Source organism: Chelon labrosus (assembly GCF_963514085.1).
Source record: "Chelon labrosus genome assembly, chromosome: 10".
In the NCBI taxonomy this organism is placed as follows: domain Eukaryota; kingdom Metazoa; phylum Chordata; class Actinopteri; order Mugiliformes; family Mugilidae; genus Chelon; species Chelon labrosus.
In genome coordinates, this window is record NC_140360.1 from 3,673,282 (window position 1) to 3,679,281 (window position 6,000).

Below are 6,000 nucleotides of genomic sequence, written 5' to 3' on the forward strand. Positions count from 1 at the left end.
TTTAACAGGCAGATTCAATCACATACTGTTTACAGAAAACCAGCTGCCTGTTATATAATGTATAGGTGTGTGTGCGAACCCAGTCAGACTCTGTAGCTGCCGTCAGACCGTTACTCTGAGGATTTTTTACAACAGGACACCTTGAAAGACTTTGTTTTTGCTTCTTGAGGGCTACAAATTCCTCAGTGGCTGCAGGTATCCTGTGCACAACCCTGACACAGTTTATGTACTTTAGTAAAAGGAACCTGGCGAACTGCACCAACAAGCTGGCTTGAACTCGAGAAACGTTAGGTTTACAAGCCTGGGGCTTTTGAAAACAAAGAGGACAAATGTCAAAGTTTATTCTTGCTGTCACTGTTCAGACACGTGTGTCTGTCTACAAGACATGTACCTTCCTCAGGATGTCATGTTATATAAACTCTCTCTGTACTGTTATAAAGAATTAAAGAATCTTGAATCTCTATAAAGGTCTTTCCATGACTCGTAACCGATGCTCATTCTTGAGGGAGCAGCTCTCTGTCTGCTCTGATACCACGGCCTCTACTCCTCCTTTCAGTCCTGCCTTTACTGTAACTTCATCTTCGTCATCATGAAGATGGCGGCTCAACCTTAAACCGTCCTCCCGCGTTCCTCTCCTCCCTCCTTTTCATTTCCTCCCCCAGTCCCTCGCCACGATGAGTCATGAGTCTTGGCATTACCGATCCAACCCCTTTCCACCATACCCTCTCTCCCCACTTCTTTTTTTTTTGTTTTTTTCCCGCCACTGCCTTTTAGCCTCATTATCGTCATGGAAACGGACAGAATTCAAACACACTCCCATTCTCTTTCAATCAAAGGCGAAAAATGGATGCCAGGGACCAAATAGTGTGGCAACGCTGGCAACGCTGGCGACACTGGCAATGATGTCGAGAATCTGGGGGGGAGAAAAAAAACAACAAAAAAATAAACAGTGCCTGAGGGGAATTCCTGTTTTTGCTCTGTGAATTTCACATGACTGCAGTGCAATCAGAGTGATCTTATATTATCAGCAGGTTATGACTCATGTGGGCTGTTGATCTGAACCCACGTGAGCGGTTCCCTCTCAGAGCGCTTGGAAGTTAATTGAATTTCGGCAAATCCACCGTGAATTATGAAATTATGAAATGTTTTGGACGGCCGTGTGACTCTCATTACTCCGGCCGAGAACCGCTTAACAGTCCGGTTGAGTTTTCTTGACGTGTCGAGGGGTTTGACACAATCACTTGGTTTGATTTTAAATGTGATCTTGCATTTTTCAGGCGTTAAAAAGAAATCTCAACTTCGCAGACGTTTCCACGTTTATATTTCACGGACATTTGATGTGATTGATGTGAATTTTACGCGGAAGTTTTAAAATGTAGAGTCTAATCGAATCTTGCGTCTAGTCAGCAACTCAGAGCATTCATGTGACGACCTGGGACGCTTCACAGCCAGCAGTAGAGGTAATCTGATTTGAAGTCTCCCATTCTTCACACTTCTGAGAATAGAACGTTCCCGACTTTCCTCTTGATTTTAATAAATAAGGTTAATATGGTTTCGGCGCAGCTCTTCAGACAATCACATGACGCTAAAAGAATCATGATTAAGAGGCTTCTTTTGTTCCTGTTTTGATTGGCTTCATTGACTCAGGAGATAAATGAGATGTCAGTATCGGCGGTTCTCAGAGTGCTGGAGATAAGTGCGGCCGTCAGTCAATAGTGTGCAAACAGTTTAAAACAAAGCTACTCACAAAGGGCACTTCTCACAGGTCATGCTCGTGTCAGTAGGAAAACATTTCGCCTGTCATGTTTAGACACCTGAGCAACACCGTAATTACAACATCTAGGTATCTGTGTGTGAACAGCACAAATTGAATCTCTGCACCCTTAACACATGGGGTCGTATATACTCCGATCAGGCATAACATTGCGACCGCCTTCCTAATATTGTGCAGGTCTCCTTTGTGGTGACTCATCAGAGAATGGACATGGGCCTTCTGAGGGTGTCCTGAATGTTGTTAGTGGGGGCCTTTGAGGGGAGGGGCCTCTGTGGATCATCCCACAGATACTTGATCAGTTTGGGGTCTAGTGAATTTGGAGGCCAGGTCAACACCTTGTTAAGAGGCTTCTTTTGGCTTCATGTTTTTTTGTACTTGTTCCTAAACTGTTTTTGTGTTTTTTGCATCCTGCTGGGGATGGCTGCTGCCATCAAGGAGTGTCATTGCTATGGGGTGGGGGTGCCTGGTCTGGTCTAGGTGGGTGCTACATGTCTAAGTAACATCCACACCAATGAATGCCAATCGTCACAAGATGGTCAATGTTATTCACTTCTCCTGTCAGTGGTCTTAATGTTGTGGCTGACTGGCGTAAGAGGTCTTTTTTAGCAACTGACAAGTGACCTCGGTCTCATTTATGAAATAGTGTGAGTCAGTCATTCTGACAGTTTCTGTTTCGGAAATCTGTTTCAGTGCAGGCGTCCACACCCACCCACCCACTCTGCATCCACTCACACCTCTGTTCAGAAGTAGCCGCCACTGCTCCCTCATTAAAGCCATCATTAAAAAGTTCACAAACTGTCTGGCTTTAACTGCACATCAGCTGATAAACAACACTGTAAACACTCATGATGAAATCTGAGATTGCACGAAGGACCAAACAACAAAATCAAATAAGAGCAATAAATCCAAACTGAAATGTGAAGCCGGCTCAAGGCCGGTATCAGCCTACGCCTGCCATTCATACTGTTCACTTAAGTCAATCGTAACAACGCCTCTATCTGCTAGGTAATCAGCTGATATTTCTTGTTTGACAGGAGCTGAGCCCTGAGCAGGATTTCACAGCAGGATGAATGAATGTGTACACAGAGATGGACCTTTAAACCGTGTGTGTGTGTGTCGTAACACCATATAAACATCTCAGAGGACCTGTCACAAGGTGTGTGTGTGTGTGTGTGTGTGACACCAGTGTTGTGTGTGTGTGGGGTGTATGTTGATGGGTGTAACTCTTTCACCCGTATGCTACTCTCGCCCACGAATGGACGCGCAGGGTGGGGGAACATTTGCTGCATTAATCATCCAAACAAATTCACAGAGTTTCGCAGGAATTTCACTTGACGGTGAACTTGATGCAACCCTTGGCTGTAACTCATCCCCAGCGAGCTTTCTCCCAATAAAACTCCCTCATCATTAGACTAGTTCTCATGTTTTCTTTAGAGGGGGATTTGACCATACTTTTAACTCGTGCTGTGCCTTTCAGGATGTCCAAGCGGCCCTTCCTGACAGGATACCTCCACAATGCGCTTTGAACCACCCTTTGTGCTTTAAGGCAGCCCTTTGCAACAACGGAACCTTCGATACCATTTAGCGTTGAAAGACAAACCTCCCTTGCGGTACTTCGTGTTCCTCTGCAGCAACAGAGTCTGGGGGGGATTTTCTAGACATGAACTGAGTTTGATAGTAGCCTTAGCAACATATAGCATGAGGCTGGTAAACACCAGGGACACATGGAACAATTCTAACATCTTCCAGACTGAACGAGGGCGACCAGATTTGAAGACGTTTCGCCACTCGTCCAGGTAGCTTCTTCAGGCGTCTCTGGTTGGGGGAACGAAAACAGAATAAAAAACTGTCTCCTCCAAGGTCCGTGTACCTTTTATGGTATTTTAAGTTTAGTTTTAGACTCAATTTACCTTTCGTTCTTTAATCTATGAAAAAGTATAACAGAAGAAAAAGCTAAAAGCGAAAACACTCGTTGTCTGATTCATACAAAAGCGAGCGTTTTAAACTACATTCATACTGCCGTAGTTAACGTTTTTGTCGCCTTTTTTACGAGAAATGTGTTGGAACACGCAGGCTGACTTCCAAAATACAAATTCAAAAGTGCAGAGCGTAGGCTTTACTTAGAGGAAGGACGTGGCCACCAGGTCTGACAAGTAAAGCCAGTGCAGAAGTGTCTAAGGTGCAGAAGCGCCGACGGTCGGTAGCTGCTGGCTCAAATCAACAACTTCATATTCATGAAATACTAAGTCAATAAGCCATCATGTTGTACTTTGCTAAATTTACTTCTTCCTTTGGTCAGTGTGCTGGGGGGGGGGTCTCGATCTTGGTCTCTCTATCTCTACATTGCCACAGACAAGCCCTGACTGTGGTGCACATGGCAGAAAAAAATATAATAGCTGATTTCTGCAGAATTGCAATGCACCAGTGAACTGTAAAATTGTTTATTTCTTGTTCTTTAATATGCCCACACACACACACACACAATTGTAATGCATTCACTGGAATAAACAATATGAAGCAGCATGTTCTGATGTTGGCTCTGGCAGGAACCTGTAGAACTGGATAGGGGTTGCACGAGTACAGATCCTTTAAAGTCGACTGTTATGTGATGAAAGTCGACACCGACTGGTCTCTGATAAAATCACAGTAGAAAGTGATGCATTGCAACAATGAAATCTATATTCTTGACCTGGATACATATGCTGGGAACAGACAGCTATGTATGTCCCACGTACTGTGAGCTGCAGATATGTATACCCAGTATAAAAACAGGCTGAGCACCATCAATACCATCTAATAGTACTTGTTAGCCAGGTATTTCTCTGAAGCCTTCTCTGTGTACTGCAGCTAAAAGACTTTTGACAACTTTAACAATGAAATTCACCATCAAATTGTAGCTAGCTGCTAGTGTACAAAGACAGATGCACTGCATTGTCGTATTTCAGGACTGACATGTCACATTAGTATGGGCTTCACCTTTAGTGAAGTATTTCCACACACTTGATGAACCGCTGCTAGTTTGCGGCAACGACCCACTGGGCTCCTCACCTGTATTCTAGGAGGCAGCCATGTTTTTGTTGTCATCAGTGACTAGTCGATATGATGCTTAAAGTGTCTGAAGTCCACACACCGACCAGTCAGCTGGTCTGTACAACCCCTAGATCCGAGTGCCCTTGGACTAGACTGCAAGCCGAGATGATCCTCCCATGGGACTCACTTTCACCTTTCCTATGTGTGACATAACTTTCACAGAAAAGATGTCAAAGTGTTTTTTCTCCTACTAATGTAATGGCAACAAATATGCGTGCCGTGGTATTCCTGTGTGCAATGTTCATCTTACGGCAGAGTGCAGCTGGTCAGTGTAGAGATTTAAATGCTGACCTGCTGTTGAGGTTTTGGCACGAGAAGAGTATGATACAGAAAACTATGAAAAAAAAAAAAGAAGCTCCAGTGTTGGATTTACGGACGTGTGGTGAAGCTTTCAAGAATTAGACAACACAACAAGGTTCAGGAGAGAGTCATACTTCTATTTTTATCCAATTGTGACAATAACTGCCTAACTGATGAATTGTAAGTCTTTTTGGTCATGCAAACACACACTACTACTAACACTGCAATACATTACTCATTGGGATAAACAATATGACACAGCTTGTTCTGATGTTTTCTCTGACAGGAACCTGTAGAACTGGATAGAGGTTGCATGTCTTCAGATAATGCATTGAAGTTGAATTCTTTCTTTATGGAAGAGTTTTTATGACTGTGCAACAACTGTGATGTCTCCATGTTCGAGAGGGGAGAGCGTAAGGCCGTGCACAGTTTAGGAAACCACCCAAGGGTTTGCTCGCTGTGGGTGGTGATGGGAAGAAGATGAACGGAAACGAGGAGTGGATTCAAACTGGGAATAAAGACGCTGGAGGCTGCACAGTTAAAGCTTAACAGCAAAGGCTAGCCGACTGAGATCATGGCAAAATCTGAAGGACTAAACTAAACACAGAAGGAGAGAGAGAGTTATGAATGAGCGAGGATAAAGATAGCTCCATTAGTCTGTGTGATTTACGATGAAGCGCCCGGACGTGATGTGTCATAATTTGCCACTCGATTCGACAGAAGCGGGATAAGCGCGTTGCTTTGTTCTCCAAAAACAAACAGGAGTAGAAACCACGCCTACCCTGCTTTGGAGCTGACCCAGAATAAATGATAATGATGATGTAAGCTGTCCTGTC